At 42.8% G+C, this 18826-nt stretch overlaps 1 protein-coding gene across 6 annotated transcripts in view; it reads left to right on the top strand.

The window, feature by feature from the left end:
• Positions 1–18826, top strand: part of zgc:114120 (uncharacterized protein LOC619267 homolog) — a 190260-nt gene that overhangs the window by 26420 nt on the left and 145014 nt on the right. The window contains exon 1 of one of the 6 annotated variants that reach the window (XM_049563243.1): positions 4726–4886. The exons of the other annotated variants lie outside the window; for them this stretch is intronic. The gene's annotated coding sequence lies outside the window, so the exon portion shown is untranslated. Of the gene's footprint in view, positions 1–4725; positions 4887–18826 lie in introns of those variants that run through there. 6 annotated transcript variants of the gene reach the window in all.

Below are 18826 nucleotides of genomic sequence, written 5' to 3'. Positions count from 1 at the left end.
AGTGGAGTGAATATTGACTTTGTAACATGAATCATCTTGTGTTGTTTGTGGTGTTGAGAGAAGCTGGAGGGAGATTTAGGAGGAAGATAAACCTGAGTGTGTGAGAGAAGAGATGCCTGTAACAAGAGAGCGCGATATAATCTGCAAACAGTTTTTTGTCGTACTTTTCTGTCTCTTTCACTCGTCTTGCTTCATGTCTTACACACACACACACACACACACACACACACACACACACACACGGGCTGTAGGATCTCATCTCTGTGCAGCTTTCCTCAGCAGCCTTGGAGAATGATTTCATTGGGATGACAAGTGTGCCTCTCCCTCCATATTTCTGCCACCCGGGCCCCTAGCCTGGATCCAAAGGCAGTCTGCAACAATAAAGGCTGTGGTTTTTTGCCTCTCCCTTTCTTCTATCTGCGTCGACCCAATCTGATTTTAGCTGTGCTGAAAGTAGCATTTTCTTCCTATCACAACATAGCTAATGCTTACTTTCCTTCCCGTCTCTTGCCTCTCTATCCCTCTTCATTTCTCTCCATCCACTAAGCAGAAAATGGGTCCAGTTGCCGTTGCGGGCTATTATCTGTGCGAGCTATCTATCTTGATAATTGACTAGCGGGGGTAAATGTGACGGTGATCGGTGTGACGCTAATACATTCTGCCAATTTGACACGCTCATAATCCACTGGGCTCGCGTTTTCCACCCCACAGCCATCACGGTGGAGGCGAGAGGTTTGACGTGTTGGGAGCACTGTAGCATCATGGATACACACAGCATAGGCCGAGTGTGTGGGTGGGGAGAAACACTCGGTCTAAATTAGGAATCGGGAGCGTTTGAGTGGGCATGGAGAAGGAGGAAATTGGTCTAAACATGCACAGATGTACGTTATAGAGGCAGACACGTACAGATGGATATAGCTGTCACAGTGTGGATATGAGAGCCAAGCTGCAGGAAATAATCACATCCTAACATCACAACCAATTTGTTCTGTATGCCGCTGATTGCTCTTGCAGCAGTGAATTGCAGTGAAAGTGAATGACATGAATAGGAGGCATACTGTATATCCGGAGCCCAAGTAGTGATGTGTTATACTAATTCCACTTGGCATGACATCCTCACTTGGCACCAGGAAGGAATGACATCCTGGAATATTTATAACAACACCTGAAGACATTGAAGCTCCAGTGTTTAGATATTTAACTTATGCTGCCTCACTGAAACAATGGAGGGTGATGGAGATATGTTTGTGCTGCTCACAACAATGATAGGTCACAGAACATTAAACCAATAATCGCCTTCACCATAGACTGAATAATAAATGGACGTAGCCATAGTGATCTCCCCCACTGGTTTGTTGTCTCTCGTTTTGTAGCTTCAAGTTCGGCAATTTGACTGTTGCCATCTTGGATTTTGCGGGTCAGAAGCAGCCCCCTAAGAAGTGCAACAGGCTTTGAAGCCAATTTTTGTAGTGGCCAAACTCGTGTAACTACATGTGTCACGAGATGCCATAAAAGACTTTCCCATTGACTAAAGGGATGTCTGTAGATTAGTGGATACATTTTTTGAGCATCACATTCTGAGAAATGACCTGTTTCTCTATCAGAATTGAATCTATTCAGTCTGATAACCTTGGGAAGTCTAGAAGAGTTGCACAATTGACTCATGTTATCCCCATTTAAAGGCATAGTGCACCCAAAAATGTAAATGTAGCCATTATCTACTCACCCATATGCCGAGGGAGGCTCAGGTGAAGTTTTAGAGTCCTCACATCACTTGCAGAGGTCCAAGGGGAGAGGAGGTAGCAACACAACTCCACCTAATGGAGGCTGACGGCGCCCCAGATTCAAACGTCCAAAAACACATCATTGAAACCACAAAATATCTCCACACTGCTCGTCCGTAGTGATCCAAGTGTCCTGAAGCCCCGACATAAAAAGTTGTTTGGAAAAACCTCATCTGAACTCTGTTTTTAGCCTCATTGTAGCCTGTAGCTCTGACTGCCTCTCTGGGCACCACACTCACGTCTCTAAACATGACAGGCAGCCAAACATCTAGCTGAGTACATGAAACTGTCCTGCACTAGGGCTGCAACGATTAGTCGACTAATTGATGACTAATCGACTATTAACATAATCAGTGACTATTTTAGTAGTCGACTAATCGGTTTGAGTCATTTTCCATAGCAAAGTACTAAAAAGTACCCAAAATACTCTTATTGCAGCTTCTTATATTCAGATATTGGCAGCTTCACACTCTCTGCCATGACAGTGAACTAAAACTCTTTGGCGTGAGCACGAAACAAGACATTAGATGACATCATTTTGGGGTTTGGGAGAGACAGACCGACATTTGTCAACGTTTTAACCCATTTTTCTATAAAATGATTAGTCGACTAATCAAAGAAATAATCAACAGATTAGTCGACAATGAAAATCATCGTTAGTTGCAGCCCTAGCCTGCAGCTGTAGCTGTTAGTGCACCCCACTAACTTCTGATGAACTTTGTTCTGAAACTGGGCCTGCCTTATCATCATCCTTATCGTTAGCTGTCTAGCATTAGTAGAATCCAACTTGTTAGCTAGCCTGAGGTGGACGTGCTTAAAAAAATGTACTGAAAATGAACTTATTCTTATTATTGATCATTAAATGTTTCGTCCAACTAACTGTCTACAACCCAAAGATACCAGTTAACTATCCTTAGGTGGTATTGGACTAGAGGAAATTTTCCATAGATCTACGAACCCCCATTTTATTGTGTCTGCAACAGTAGGTTCTCGTAGCAAAGGATGGACCTTAGTGATGTCACTGTACAGTGACTGGTTGAACACATGAGCCAAAGCAGCACCAGCAACCGCCATTTTTAAAACCCCTAAACCTGTTAACTGTTGAAACACAGACAACAGTGATCACAAGCAGATCGTACAACCTGTTCTCACTCCCAACTCGTCATGTGCAGCAGTTTTGTCAGTGATCTCAGACACACAGATGCACCTTTTGCGGCAGTGTGATAGGCACCGGGCGGCAGCAGTTGTTGATGCAGTGGGCAACAACTTACCAAATACTGCCGGTTTGTCATTGGACGTTGGTGTCAGACAGCGACGACCAGAGGCACCATTCACGGGGGTGTGGTACGCACTGGGTGGTGTCAGTTTACTGCAGCACTACCGTTGTATAAAGAGCGAGAAAGTGTGCGTAGGAGAGGTGGGAGCCGTGATGGGTGGGTCCAACAAACTCCAGACTTTGACTCAGGAGCCTGCTGTTCATTTCTCGTGTCAAATTAAATTCAATAGAGTGTTTTTTGATAATGGCGTAGTGTGCTAGCATGTGTGCTAGACGTTACATTATGTGGGTAACAAGGGTACTTATTTAGACCCAAACCATTATGTTTTTTTCTAAACCTAACGACGTGCTTTTGTTGCCTAAACTGGAGGAAGTGAACCTAAAGATAGTGTTTTAGTGACGCATGTTTATTTTGAAAAAGACTGGATGCGTGTAACGAGCACATGCAAAACTGACGCAGGAGGGTACCTAGCATGTCATATTTTGATGTGCAGTGGTGTTATTTGACGAAAAATTATGAGAGACTGAGCATATATGCGACAGGAAATACAACGTGACTCATAAAGCGAAATACCATTCAGCTTTCCAGTTAGTACATGAATACACACAGAAAAAAAGGCCTTAAAGGTATGTTGTTTTTGGGGAGCTTTGTTTGGTCCAAAAACGCCTTTAGAAGAACAAGGAAACAAGAAAATATTTACATTCAGTTTCACCATTTTTGCTTCAAAATGACTTATTAAACAATTAATTGATCTTCAAACTTGCTGGTAAAATTTCTGCAGATCCACTTAGTGATTAATTGAGTAGTTGTTGCAGGCCCAGACCAACAGTGGACAGAGGTGTCTGCATACTATATTACTTTGTGTATCTCAAAATTTTGTAATTTGGATGAACGACCCCTTTTTAACATCAGAACACTGAAGAGCAGCAGTTTGAATACAGTATCAGGTAACAAGCACATCATGAAAGCTGTGACAGAAGTACAGAGAGACAGAGCATCACAGTCTCCTCAAACATGCTGCATACAGCCTGCGTTAATATCTTGCCAGACATTTCCAGATGGAATAAAGGATAGTCTGAGTCACTAACAACATTTGCATAGTGCATCTCAAAGTGTTGCCAGAAATGGGTACACAAAAACTTCAAATGCATCCGAAGCCTTTGCACAAACAAGCCCGACTCAAAACACTGTGTCAACGCTGAGAATGACACCGAGGTATTATGGCGTGCTAAGTGCTTGTATAAACAATAAACATGCATGTCTAAATAGCACAGCTGGAGTGACGCCGTAATCACGGCGAGGAGTCACTGCGACACAAACAGGCGCGGACAAGGTGGCGTCGTAAAGGGAAAAAGAGGGTGAAAGGCGTGATAGAGTTGTAGCAGTCATTAAGGGCAAGACTGCTCTCTGCAATTCTGGCTTATCTACTGCAAGGTGGAAGCATGGGGAGGGTAATTCTGCTCGGGGCTCATGTGCAAAGCCGAGATACAGAACAAGAGGGAAGTGCAGGGAGAGAGGGAGAGATAGAGCTGGTTCATTTGCAGCTCGTCCCCGTAGACTGTGGAAAGGATTATACTCACAGAGAGAGAGAGAGAGAGATGGAGAGAGGCAGAGAGGGAGGGAGATGCACAGGCTCTGTCTTAGCACACACTGAGTACCCTGCCTCCAATCTTCTACACTGCACTGTGCACTCTCAAACAGCACTCAGCTCACTCTCCCTCTCTCATCGTCCTCCACACACACACATGTGCAGACACAAACACACCAGTGCCATGTAGAATCTCGGCCCGAGGGGGACAGCAACCTGCACAGGACCACGAGCCAGGTACGCTCCGTTCATTCATTCCTTTCTGCTCACATTATGCAGCAGCAGATTTTTTGGGTTGTCGCTGTGTAGTGATCCAGCCACTCACTCTCTGCAGAAGACTCTTGCAGGCTGGCTGCATGCACCAAGATTATCCGGCTTCTTTTGCATAGCCCCAAGAGAACCAAAGAAGAAAAAAAGATAGCAGAGAGGGAGAGGAGCCAGAGAGGAGAGGGGAGAGGGGGGGATGAAAGGACAGAGAAGACAAAAGCCAAACTAAGCAGTGTTTTCTCATGTAGGGCAAAGAAAAGTGTGCAGCGGGCAGCCAGCTAACCTGGGTTGACCTTCATGTGGAAGCTCCTACTTGGAGCACCGTTCCAGCACTATGTGGGACACTGTCCACAAAGACCTTTATCAAAACCTGTGCCTAAAAGCCTCGCAGCCCCACCTCTAACTCTGATATCTGCTCTCTGGAGAGGGCCATATTAATAATCATACATGCTGAACATGCTCAGGGGACTTGCTGTAATTGGTTGGACATGCAAGCTGATTATTGCTGTTTGTGAAATTCATTTGTATGTGTCAGAGTCAGCGTGCACGTGGAGGATCAGTCTCTGGTGTTAACACTCAGACTTCATCTGAGAGAGGAGTGTTTTTTACCAAGGTGTGTCAAGTTTGTACACGAAACCCTCGTGAGTGCAACGCCACTGACTCCCAATCAATTTCAAGCTTTTTGAAGTGGGTGTACCACTCTGGTTTTTCTTTTTTTCCCATTCTGGAGGATCCAGTGACTCAGAATCTGGGGCTTCAGAATTCACTTTGATGCTGGTTTGATATCAGTTTGTACATCTCGAGGCTGCAGGGGCCTTCCTCCTTTCTGGAAATATGTTGGAATAGAGTTGTGCTGGCCTGGAGAGGAAAAAAGCAAAGCGGCTCCGAATGAAGTTTTTAATCTGAGTCACTGCTGACGTTTTCCCCCTCTGATTTCTTTGATCTGGCTCTTACCAAAGAGTCAGGGCTGTCTGACAAATAGCTTCAAGACCAGAGACGAATCCTAGTGTTCTGATGGAGCCTTTAAAACACCCGCATTATTATTTGGTGTTGGGCTGTTTGTTACGTAAGTCTTTATGATTAAATCACCACTCTAGTTGCCTTCAAAGTCCTGCCAAAAAATCTGTTGTGTAATTCTTTTCAAAACTGTCAGATATCTTACTGATAATGTCTCCTGTAAAATGTGCTTTGGTAGTGCACCATAATGAGGTTTGAGTCTAGTCTGAAGGTGACCAGAGCCCTGCTGTAAACCTCTCCATCCACACAGCATCACTACTTTATAATAAACAGAATGCTCACTACAAACTTACTACTGTTCCTTTAAAGTATTTATACATGTTCAGTATCTTTAATCTTTTCAGAGTTTGAATCACAATCACTTTAAGAGAGATGCTACCAGTGCACTGGTCAGTTTTTAAAGTACTGGCTATTTTACTTCCATAGCATCTCTTTTCAGACTAGTGGGAAGGAAACATTCAAAATACACCTTCAGGCATTTCTGCAAAAAGCACATATTTAATTAGATAATGTATCATCCGCATATTTAAACATGCAACATGCAATAATTGCTTAATTTAAGAAAGTTATGGGGAAAGTTTGTGCTGAAAAATGAAGCCAATGCAAAAGTGCCAAAAACTGCAGTTCCTCTAACGGCCACTTGAGGCTGGCATCAGAAGTGAGACAATCCCCAAAGACCCCAGTGTTAAAACTCAACTTTACAGCAGAAATAAACATCTCTTTTTGCCTCTGTAGCTAATTTCAACATTCTTAGGTGAATTTTTTCATAACTCACCTCTTTACATTTCATTAAGGCTTAAAGTCACCCATATTTAAGGGCGGAGCTGCTTAAAGTGACCAGCTGTCTGCAGATAGTGTTCTGGACTTCTGAGTCATATTCACGCCTCGCTCCTCCACAGCGCCAGCCTCTTACCCAAATATGGTCACTTCTGGCGTCAAAAAACCAAGACGACCAAAATGCCAAACTTGAGGCTTTAAAACAAGAGTCCCCAAACCAATGGATGACATCATAGCACCTACATCCATTATTTTATACAGACTAAGTGTCTCTGAATCTTAACAGCAGTGCAGACAGTCTTACACCCTTTTTCCACCAACATAGAACAAGTTCTGTTCTGGTTTTTGCACCAAATTTTGAACAGTTTGGACCAAAAATAAATTGGCTTGGAACCTGAAAAGTTGGTTCTCAGCTGGAATGGAAAAAATAGCGGGTTTTTTGTGACCTAAAGAGCAAACGTGACGACACTAATTAGCGTGTCATGTTCTACAGATAGAAAAGAGAGGATGGAGTCTTGAACGTAGTAGTCTTCTACGTCTTCTTCTCATGACAGTTGGTCTGAGCTTGTTTTTTAGCTAAAAGTTAATACCTGTAATGACAGCACAAAAGCTTGTAGATAATCAGTGAGATCCGCCATCTTATTACTACTACATGCTAAGGTTGTGCATTGTGCGACGCCTTCTGGTGATGACGCGTCCTTGATTACAGTGGTTCTGATCAAAACTGGTGGAAAGGTGGGCTGGTTCGCTGGTTCTACGAATCATAAATGAAACGTTTTAACAACAGAAAAGAAAAGTTAATTTGGTGGAAAATATTACAGATAAACCAGGCACAAACAGCTCACGGACTGTCACAGGCGCTGAATGTATTGTTTGCCTGGGCACTGCCTAAAAGATGAATCTATTCAAAGCTTAAAAACTCTGCAGTGATCATTACAATACCATATGGTTTTATGTGGATCAGTTTCAATTAAAACATTCACCTCAGACAAGAACGGATCAGATCATTTATCTCATGATCCAATCAGATAAATTGAGAGTCAGACCCTCTGTGGAGGCCATGACAGCAAGTGGTAGAGTACAGTGTAAAGCTAACATTAGTGTTGCCCTATTCGGCAAGCTGCAAGACATATCTCACCATATTGTAGCCTCAACTACTTTATAGCTTTTTACTAACCATAACTAGGCTTGTCACGATACCAGAATTTCAGTAGTCGATACCAATACCAGTGAATTTCCACCATTCTCGATACTCATTCGATACCATGATAAAAATCCCAAAACAGAACTTGTGTGTTTCCAAATTCACTACTTTATTAAAACTGTTTCAGACTTTGAATTCTTTAAACAAGTCAGGGTGTCTGTCTTTTAAGTGTTCAGCCAGGTTTGAAGTGTTTCCTCTTTTGGTCTGGAAACTTCAGAGGCACCGTTTGCACCCTGGTTTTTGCGAGTTTATAATTTCTCCGCTTTCATGTGCCTCAAATGCAAAATATCTCCACCCACGACTCCGACTACCTGGCTGCTCGACGAGCCGAGGTGTTGTGGCTCCAGCAGTTCTTGTAGAGACCATTGTTTCTAGCAAAGACAATGGAGAACAGGCGTTCTTCTTTGGCGCTCGTCCTTGGCACAGACTGACGCGCGTATACTGCCTCCGTCAGTTCAGACAGGAGTCGACACGGCCCGCTGAGGGCAAAGTTGTATCCGGTTCTTATGGTACCGAAAAAACAGGTACGGATGTATTTTTTGTGTGTTGGCATTGACTTGGTACAGAAGTATTGGTATTTATGACAACCCTAACCATAAGTAGGCCCAACGATTGACAGCAGATTGTCAAACTGTCCCGAAATCATCCTAAAATAAACCTTGAACTGACCATCGTCCAGGCAAAGCTCCCAGAGCTGCTGCTGGTACTCCCTTTGATTGCTCCTTTCTCCGTTGTGTTCAATCTCCAAGTGCTGTCAGCCTGTCCATTTTACATGCAGATTGGGAGGTACAGATATGTGAGTTTACTTTACTAAGCTAAGGACAGGTGATTTGACCAGCAACAATTAAAAAAAACAAAACAAAACAAACAAAAAAACACAGCAAGCTGTTAAAGCAGTCCGTCTGATCTAGGCAGGCTTCACCAAAAAAGGCAGCGTGGTTCACCTCATGTTTTGCTACTAGGCTCGAAAGTTTTTGTAGTGGCCAAACAGTGGTACTGCAGTTTCTGTGGTTGGTCATGTGATGCTGTTGGACTGAAAAATACTTTTTCCCATTGTCTTACGTTGGGAAAGAGACGGTTAATAAGTTTTTTTGAGCATCACAGCCCTTGCATTTGAACCGATAACATTTGGAAAGTCTAGAAGAGCCACAAGATTAAATTATGTTAGCCCCATACAGGTTAGCGTAGCGCCAAACCAGAAGTAAGTTGCTCAGCCGCGCCTGGCAGCCATAAGTCTTTAGTACGCCTGCTCTATGGACCCTGCAGTTGCAAAGATCTGGCTACTTTCATGCTGCAATAATTGAGCACTTGTGGCTTCATGCACCACTGAGCAACTTTCATAGGAACGAACGGGTCTTGCCTCCAATGTTGGATCCATGTTTGCAACTTGCTAAATGAGCTATGTCTTATCTGGGCTAAAGTGTGCCAATATTTAGGACTTTTCTTATCGGCAGTAAATCCATGAAAATACCAAAACCGACAATGAACTGACCCGACTAACCTGATTGTATCAAAGCCTGATAAATGTTCCTCCATTGTTGTCCAAAAACTATTTAAAACACACACAGTTGCACTGAGCGACATGTTCCTTCATCACCAAGAACACGCACACTGTAGTCTGTTTTGTCTTCGTCCACACACGTCGTCCTGCTGCCATAAATGCTCACCACATCACCCAATGTAGATTAATCCGCCACAGAAGATAGTCCCAAACAAATGCACTATTTAGCCAAGTTTTAGAATCGTTTGTGAAAAACTTCAGTGAACAAACGTTTGAGAAAATAACTGAGCTTTTTCCAAAGAAGAAAATATATTTGGGAGCTGCTTTTAAAGATCCTCGTCTTCAAAAAGAACCGGTGTTTGTCCTTGGGGCTGAGAGTCGCACACTGGAGGGGATTCATGAAGTATTGACACACGGACTAACACGTTGTTGGTTTTGGTCTTTTCAGGGGATTTGTTGAGGAAAAATATAGAATAACACCAGTGTTATCCTTGAAATATAGAAATGAAAACAGGTTTAGCTCACAGTTGAAACTCTCTCACCCCGCAGTTTGATTTCCCCGTGGGCGCTCACAATTACCCGAGCTCCCAAACACCCACGTAAATGGGCGCCTATGTATGCAACACTGCAAACGATACTGAAGTCTTTCCCCAGATACACTGTACACATCAGGCAGTCAGTGTATGTGCCTTCAGCGGCGCTGCAGACTCTGCAGTAATAAGCGCAGATGAAGTTGCCTCTGCTGAGTTTGTTTTATTGCACAATTGTGAGAAGCAGGGAGGATACGAGGGAGGAAGAAAGGGGAAGACATGCGACACCCACAGCGCTGCAAGAACATGACCCGCCGAGCCACCAGAGCACGGCCTCCTGTTAACCGTATTGTGATTGTGTGTTTGCCCCCCCCAGAGGGAGGCTGACCTACAACAGACAGTAGTATCAGCTCTGGCTCGGAGCCCACTGAGCTGTCAGCCTCACATGCCAAGCTAAGAGGAGACGGGGGACATGAACAGTACGGAGGAGATCAGGGATAACAAGCAGAGACTGAGGTAGACTGCAGTCTGTCTCAGTCTGCCTCTATTAGTGATGCTGCGAGGAGCCGGAGAGGCACTGAACTGAATCATTCTCTGGCTCTGAGACATTAAAGTGAGAGCGCTTTACAATTCATGTATAAAACAGTGAAAAGTTTCCCTCTCATGTCCCTGCTAGCAGAGAGTCCGCGCACGGGCAGATTTAGGGAAATTGTTGTGGCGGATACACGGTGCCATTACACGTCTGCTGGGTCACGGTGCCCAGGTTTAAAATGACTCCCCTGCGCTTCATGTGGGCTGACAGATGAAAGGTTTCTGAAATGCCAGGTAGAGAAACGTCCCCGCTAAGTGTCGGAATGAGTTTTTGGATATCAGGGCTCACAGTTATTGCTGGATTTGTGTATTATTTGTATAAGCGGCTGGCACTTATGGAGGTGGGATTTCTTTATCAGCAAGGCAACTTGAAGCTTTGAAATTCAGAAATATGCATATGTACAAAGAGACAGGCAGTCGGAGGCAGACAGACACACAGTCCTTTGAAAGTGCCTCCTCAGTTGAGTGGATTTCCCTCCTGCTTCACTTTTCCTCAGAGCACATCAGTCTTGTTAATTGCCTGGCCCACTCCATTTTTCCCACACCAGTTGACTTATGACCATTGATGTAACGTGCTGCCAGTTAGGAGGAGGCTAATCTGCAAATCATGCTAGCACACCATCTGCAGGCAAAGCATATTTTTAGACAGTTTGCCGAGGACGGACCAGTCTCAGTGAATTATTCTGATTAAGAGCACCATCTGTTTATAAAGTTTTGCTTTTACACTGTTAACCTTACACCAGCTGGCAGACTGAGGATGAATGAAAGAAGAAATATAAATATGTATTTTGTGCCTTTTCTCTTAAACCAGACACCACATCTTTCAAATTCTGTTAATTCTAAGTGTTTGATTCTGTTTCTACTAGACTTGCACCGATTACAGTTTTTTGGGCTGATTTCATTTTTTTCAAACCACGTTACAGCTCACAAGATATTGCAATATTTTCTGTCTTTGCTTTAATAGAACATTTTAACCAAGATACAACCAGCTCTTCAATAATCACCTCAAACAAACAAACAAAAACAATGACATGTTTCTTAACCTGTTGAGAAACATTTTCCTTTTTGCTCAAATATAACTTCAGGTACAGTAATAAAATAAATGAGTAAAAAAGGCATATGTAAATAAAAACATAAATAAATAAAATAATAATTCTTGGTGTAGACCATTTGTGGGTAATTTCTTGAATAACAAACAAAGAAGGGCAGGTGCTGAGCCGAAAACGATGCAAAAAACAGAGAAATCAAACAGCTCACACACTGCAGGGCTCCAGTGCTCAGTCGAAATTTATTCGAGCTGGAAACGTTACTTACCTGAATAAATTTCAACTGAGCATTGGAGCCCTGCAGTGTGCGAGCTGTTTGATTTCTCTGTTAATTTCTTGAATAAACAAAAAAAGTAAAAATATCTCCTGTGGAAAATTCACACAGGTCTTCAGGACACGCTCGCCAGTAAGCGCGCGGACACGCGCCTCGTCAGTTTCAAGCGGCACAGTGCAGCAGTGAGAGCTCTGCAGTTCAGTTTAACAGAGACAGTTAACAACTTCCTCCTTCTCTCTTTTGATGTGTGTGCATGAATGATTAAGGTGAGAAGCCGCCCATGTTTCACTTCCTCACATCGCCCAAGCCATGAGTCGCACGTGTGTGTGTGTGTGTGTGCGGTGCTGATGTTGCACGATGTCAATCATATGACCGGTGTTTTAAATTGGCATATTTTAGACTGACCGGCCGGTCGCAGGTCATGGCCGATCATGTGAAAATCTGTCGGATTCCGAGCACTGACGATAAATCAGTGCAAGTCTAGTTTCTACCTCAAGTCAAAACCATTTTAAGGTGGACTTCATCGATTTACCATGGCACGCCTATAACACTGACTACTGTAAGTTAACATGCACCAAAGCCTCATTTCCACCGAGCAGTTCAGTTCAGTTCAGTTCAGTTCATAGTTTCTGTCTCCACAGTGAAAGTTGTGGATGGTCCCAACAGAAGCGTTCCTCAGCGTCCCCATGGTACTAAAAGGTGGAGCTAGAAACCCTGCAGTCTGATTGGTCAGTGGAGGACGCTCACTCTGCTCAGGGCTGAGTTGTGTCTGGTTTTGAGGCTCATGTAACCACTGTTCATACTGTGGAGAGTTTTATTAGTAAAGTGTAACTATAAAATGAAAGGATGTTTTGCTGCCTCTCACAGCAGCTGGAGTCTGAGAAAAAATAACTTCATTCACTGGGCCGACTGCCGGCAACTTTTAAGGTGGAACGTTAACTTGTAATGTTACTCAATGCATGAGTTGATGACGTGAATCCATCAGCACACCTTAAATTTCACTGTGACAACTTTGACCATCACTTTAGTTTTTATATCACACACACTTTTAGTAATGAGTGGAACTTCAAGTGTTTAAAAATATATGATAATTTCAACCAGATTATGTGAACAGCATATATTCTAATCCTCGTTTAGGGTAAAAAATGCGTCATGGAGTGTCGTTCCTGCAGACTACAGCAACACTAAACCTCTGTTCTTGCCTAAGAAGGACTAAATGTGCAATCCCTCTATATTTAAATATCCCATTAAGAGAGACTCTTATTCTTGCCTTATCTATTTTTTTCTGAAAATGTCAGCATGCAACCCTATAACGTGTAATTTAATTTATTTAAAAAAAAATCTTTATTAGTTTAATTTCGTTTAACTTCTTCGAACAGTTTTTTAATATTTTTTCATATATACATGCTATTTTACTATCTTACGTGCTAATTTAAGTCGCTTTATTTAAGTGACGTGCCTGCGTGTTTTGTGTTCTGTATTGTATTTTTATTTCAGTTTAATGTATACCCAGGAAGAACCTCCTCATCTTGTTGTTTTGCACTGCAGCACAGTGACAGTAGAGTCTGTTCTGTTGTAGCTTCAGTGAGAGAGAAAGTTATGATGTCACTTACACGACTTGTGTCATTCTGACTGCGTAGTTTTGACTGACAACATTCTTGACTTGTACAATTAGGTTTTAAATTGACAACAATCACTTGTCTACTTCATGGCACAATTCAAATGGCATCAGAAAGATTATTCATCTCTCGCCATTACCTATATTGTACATATTTCTCTCTGAGATGAGGTCCCATGGTGACCCACCTGAGGGAGAGGGACTTTACCTCTGTGAGAATCAGCTGTGACAGTCACTCAGTAAAGTCCTGTAGATTTAGAAATGTGTGAGGAACAGGAGAGGAGGTGCGTTTACCAACACATCCGTTGCTTGCTGGTCACATGGCAAAGACAAACTGTACAAGTCTCAGACGAGACACTCAGACAAGTCTGAGATAATCAAAAGAGTGGGCTGGAGTGCTGCAGCTCCGGCTTCTGCTCGTCTCCCTGTTTATTCTGCCTCTGATGTAGAGGAGAGAGAATTCCCTTTGCAACCTAAACTGCCGCTAAAGTTGTTATCCCAGAAATGTAGCTTCAGCCTAATTCAGATCTCCTGAATTCTTGGAGTATATAACCTATTTTACAACAGCATTTCACAATTAGTGCTCTCAATCCTTACTTCTCTTACTCTGGTCTACACTGTATATATAATGTATTATAATCCATTCTACTGTAGTCATATGAAATGTGAACCATACATCACTGGTGTCTATGAGGCTGACTCCACATGATAGATCCTAAATGAGTTAACGCACATAACAAACGACTTAAGTAAATTGCGTCATTTTAAGTCATTTGTACTGCTCAGTGCTCTCTGTGGAACAAATCAATACATTACCTCCCTGAGCCCTCGTGCACAACGACCACTTTAAAGCCGACACGTCATGTTGTGTCTGGAAAGAGACCCTGAGGGAGATCCTCTCCTCTCTGCCTAAATACTTAAAGCAATTGTTATATTTCATTTCATCTTTGTTACAGCAGCAATTTGGCTCCGTCACTGATATTCCTACACCGGGATGCTGATGTTCTGTCCCAGTATTTATTTTATAAATGAATCATGCTCGTCAGATTTCAAAGACTCAGAGTTGCCCTAGTTATGGCTCAAATTCTTTGTGGTGCATATATTAATACTGAAGAGTTTCCTTTTAAAATGAGGTTTCCACAATTTGAGAAGAGTGACAGGCAGTCAGATAAAATACAGAAAACTTAACCATCTCTCTGTTTGACTGTTGCAGGCAGTTTGACAGTGGTGGAAGAAGTATTCAGATCTTTTATTTAAATAAAGGTAACCACTGTTGAAATTCTCTGTTACAAGAAAAAGACTTGCATTCAAAATTTTATTTCAGTTACAGTTTAACAGTATTAGCACCAAAATATACTCAATTTACCAAAAGTAAATGTGATCATTTAGTTTGTAAATTTCCCTCAAGTGTCGTCTTCGGGGCTGAAACTCAGAAGTGCCAACAACTGCAGTTCCTCTAATGGCCACTTGAGGCTGGCTCCAAGAGTGAGTCAGTTGTTAAAATGCCCAAATTAACAGCATAATTAAACATGTTACAGTCTGTCACAAATGAAAACTGTATCTGAAGAACTTTTATATAACTTACCCGTTTACATTTAACATGTAATTTTGGTTGCATAAAAAAAGTCTGGTTGTACTGAAGGAGTCGCACATTCAGTGTTTCTCATAAGTTCATTTTGTTTCACTGGTTATAAGCTTGTTTTCACTGGCAAAAATTAGCATAAGCATTATCACCTAAGACTGAAAATGCACCATGCTAACAGAGCTAGCAGCTAGCGTTAGGGTTCCCAGCTGGCCACCAATGTCAGGACAACGTCTAATGCTGACTTCAATTTGGCGCAGAATACTGACGAGAGATGAAGCTGATGTTTTGTTGGTTTTAAGTTTTGATGTACAGTGACGAAAATCCAACGTCTTCCAAACGCCTCATGTCAATGTCATCTTGATGCAGAGTAATGACATTCACTGATAAGGTATAGAGAACAAAACCTAACGTCTGCAAATGTCATTTAGACATTTTAAATACGGTCAACCCAATTTTCATTCATCAAAATCAGTGTCCGATGTAGGAGTCTGTTGCCTGTTTGGAATTGGCTCCAACCTGTGATCCAAATATGGTCACTTCTGGCTCCAAAAATTCAAGATGGCAACGGCCAAAATACCAAACTTGAGGCTTCAAAATGTGAGTCCACAAATCAATGGATGAAGTCACGGTGGCTACATCTATTCATTTACACAGTCCATGGTTTCCTCCTGAGGGATAAATAAAGTCTGATTGATAGAATGATGTCAGAATCTATTTGTTGATTGTATTTTCTGTCGTTAATCTGAATCTGCACAGTAACTAGTTGAGTAGTTGAGTAAAAGTTAGAGTATTTGCCTCTGAAATGTGGTGGGGTGGAGGGATGAAGTAGAAGACATTCAAGCAAAGTAAAGTACTCTCCACAGCTGGATTCTGATTGCCTGCGATTAAACTTTATGCACAAATATTTACAGTAGCATATGCGCAGTATTTGTTTCCCAGCTCTGTGACACAGCACAAAGCTCAGGCAGCAGTCATCCAGCTGGCTGCCTCCCAGACCCCAGTGTGAGACACTGATTAGTGGCCACTAATAGATCTCGATCCCTGACTCATCCTGTCCCACTGTTCACTCAATGATACCAATTACTCACCTTCAGGACGTGTCCTGGGCTCAGACAAGCCAAAAATATCACTTTCTAATTATCACGACTTCCTCTTGGAGTTGGAATTGATGTCTGGCCTCAGACCAGCTTTTGTCCTGTCACTGGCTGAGAGGTGTGCAGAGGGTACGCCAGAGTGCTGCTGTAGGTGCAGCAATTTAGTGGTGTAACTGGGAAAAGAGGCATGTGTATTAGCTGTGCAGTCTTCAGGGGCTGAATTCAATCACACATCTGTGATGGAGGGCGGCTGCTTGATAACCTCAGTCACATACCTGCACTCACCCACCCCTCTTTTCATCTAACATCCTCATCATGCAGCCTCTCATCCCACTTTAATGGCACCAGGGACGCACCACATCCTGAGTGTTGGTATATTGATGCTCTGAGTGTCCCAGAGCTTGATACTTGGACCAGGATGAGCTGATAGGAATGTGAAGTTTTAAAAAAAAAAGTAGCAGTCAGGGCTCAGATTCACTGAGCATGCAGTATAGATCCAGTACAAGACAGTTAGAGGATCAGAGAGGAAGAGGATTGAGTCTCGGCTGTCCCCGCTTCTCATCACGCAGGCATGTCCTAAATTATTATTCTCTTTGAAGATGGATCATCAAATTTAAGATCTTCTCCCAGTGATGTGAGAGAAATCTGCAGAGTGGTTTGTTCTCAGCATAACGAGCGGCCCGGCTGGCACCACTTTCCAGAGATGACACCCAAAAGAAAGTGTCGTCACATGCGCGAGGCTAATGTTGATACAGTGATAAATGTCAGTGTGTACTGACCGTGTAACAGCATCAGCGGTGGATAAATGTCACACGGATGCATCACGTGGGATTATTTGTGCTAAAAATGTACCTGGCTGTATCAAAGCCCTCGTTCCTCATTTCATCGCAGTTAAAGTGGACACACACAGACACAAATACACACCGGACAACTTTAACTAATAGCTTTCTATTTCCTGCTGGGACTCTTCCTTCAAGCGTATTTTAAAAGATGCAGCCCAGGAGTGAGAGATTTGAAGCTTGGTCTTCAACATGTGTTACAATCACACAGTGTGACGGGTGTATAAGTTATACACACTTATTTACAGCCACAGAGGAGAAGTAAGCCTCTCGTGTATGTAGGGTGGCCTCTCTTAGGCTTCTTAACGTTGCCCGGCTGAATTAACTTGATCAAAGGTATTTTTGGAGCTGCAGTTCTTAGACGTTAAAAAAAATTAATAGAAAACAGCAGTTATTACTAAGACTGTAGGCTAGCACTCAGCCTGTTGACTGAGTCAGACATCTGCTCAACTGTTGAAACAATGACAAGTAATAATAGAAGTTTAGGGTTGGTTGATGAATTGGCCTACTGCTGTGGTCCAGATGGATATACTTACTCTGAAGAATAGATCACCTCAAAACAACATGTTATATATAGTACTCATCTTCCAGGGTATGATCCTGAGCATGTACACAGACGTGCATGTGTATAAAACTGCCGTAAAGCTGCAGTTAGTAGCTCGGAGCACTGGGGGGCTTTTTGTTTCGTTCAGTCAAACTCAAGTTCGTTTGCCCCCTCAGTGCGGTTGGTTTGTGCAGGTGTGAACACACCAAACCAACCGGACCGAGACCTTCTTGAAGAGGTGGTCTCAGTCCGGTTCCAAAGGAACTCTGGTGCGGTTGGTTTGTGGTGAGAAGGTGTTGCGACCTGGATGTGAAGCAACTGCAGTCACATGACACATTGTTTGGGTTAAACATGAGCATGTTACAGTCCTGGAGGATTATTAATGTGCACCTCCTCCTGTACTGCCTTAATATGCACATTCAGCACATCCAATGCATCAAAACATTGTTTTCTAGTTGGAGCCGCGTTTGCCTCGTTTTCAAACTGTATGCTTTGACTAAAATGAACAATGACAGCAATATAGTCCACGATGAGCAGCGCTAAAATCAACCTGCGTAGTTGTCCCTCCATTGTGACATTAGAAAGTGTCACATTTATCTTGCAAGTGTACTCTTCTTCAACGTTTGCTTTACTTCCTGGATTTTTCCCACATGGAAATTCTGACCAATCAAGAGCAGCTTTCTCACACAAGGCATTTGATCTGGTCCTCTTGTAAATGCTGCCGTGAGAACACCAACCAACTCTAGGCAACTATACAACTTTGGAACAACATGAGTCCCTGATTCAGACCAGAGGAGACCACTCTAGGGCTGACAGCAGCCTTATACGCTTTAATCACTGAAGTCAACAGGCCTGTATTTGGAACAGGCCTTTAATTCCTTTCACACAAAACTGTTGCTCAGGAAATAAAATCAAATTGTTTATTTAAACCAGTATTAATATCACTTGTATAAAAATTAGGCTTCAGAGGAGATATCGATTACGAATCATTCATTTTATCCAGCCCCAACAGACAGCGCATCAGAGACTGACACTCGTTATTCGGCGCCCGGCATACTGACACAATCTCTACAACTTTGATTAATTTCTATGAAAAACCCTTTTGATTGTTTTGATCTGAGGACCCTTACTGACCAAACACTGGCGCACTGTGACAGCCCTGCTGTGCTGTGGTCCAAAAGAGATGGCTTTTGTCTTCTTCTTTGGCATTGGTGCACTGCGATAGCTCCACCTGCTCAATGCTTGTAAGAAAATAGCTTTCATTATGACTCGTGTCAGGGTTTTGTCAAG

Source organism: Epinephelus fuscoguttatus, linkage group LG20, assembly GCF_011397635.1.
Source record: "Epinephelus fuscoguttatus linkage group LG20, E.fuscoguttatus.final_Chr_v1".
Taxonomy (NCBI): Eukaryota; Metazoa; Chordata; class Actinopteri; order Perciformes; family Serranidae; genus Epinephelus; species Epinephelus fuscoguttatus.
Note: the sequence above shows the minus strand (reverse complement) of the source record. Positions and strands in the feature narration are given on the sequence as shown.